The sequence below is a fragment of the Myotis davidii genome, unplaced genomic scaffold (assembly GCF_000327345.1).
Source record: "Myotis davidii unplaced genomic scaffold, ASM32734v1 scaffold472, whole genome shotgun sequence".
NCBI lineage: Eukaryota > Metazoa > Chordata > Mammalia > Chiroptera > Vespertilionidae > Myotis > Myotis davidii.
In genome coordinates this window covers 777,082-777,766 of record NW_006283774.1, presented here as the reverse complement: position 1 = coordinate 777,766, position 685 = coordinate 777,082, and the positions used below count along the sequence as shown (strand labels likewise).

Here is a 685-nt window from a genome sequence, read left to right as displayed (position 1 = left end):
CAGCCTCCCAGAGCTCAGGGTGGCCGGGCTCATGGCCCTGGGCAGGTGGGGAGACCAAAGCCCGGGGGCCCCGGTCCCACGTGAGTCAGGAGTGGAGGCCGGTTCCAAGTTGACCCCTTTCTTTTTTCTAATCCTCACCCGAGGGTCTGTTTTTATTGATTTGAGAGAGAGAGGCGTCGATGGGTTGCCTCTCGTACACGCCCCCATCAGGGATCGAACCTGCAGCCTGGGTGTGTGCTGGTCCGGGAGTCGAACCCAAGACCCTTCGGTGCCCTGGGCGACGCTCCAACCACCTGAGCCACACTAGCCAGGTGCCCCTTTCATACTGGACGCCACCTTCCCATGGAGGCAGGCGCTGTTGGGGTGCAGCGGGGCCTGGGGTGCAGCAGGGCCTGTGGGGGACAGTGGGACCTGTGGGAGGCAGTGGAGTCTGTGGGGAGGGCAGAGCCTGGGTGTGTGCTGGTCCGGGAGTCGAACCCAAGACCCTTCGGTGCCCTGGGCGACGCTCCAACCACCTGAGCCACACTAGCCAGGTGCCCCTTTCATACTGGACGCCACCTTCCCATGGAGGCAGGCGCTGTTGGGGTGCAGCGGGGCCTGGGGTGCAGCAGGGCCTGTGGGGGACAGTGGGACCTGTGGGAGGCAGTGGAGTCTGTGGGGAGGGCAGTAGGGCCTTGGGGAGGGC

General features: G+C 65.5%; 1 protein-coding gene across 1 annotated transcript in view; it reads left to right on the top strand.

The window, feature by feature from the left end:
- LOC102754192 (adenylosuccinate synthetase isozyme 1) overlaps positions 1–685 on the top strand; it is a 20,318-nt gene that overhangs the window by 12,703 nt on the left and 6,930 nt on the right. The gene's annotated exons all lie outside the window — the stretch shown is intronic.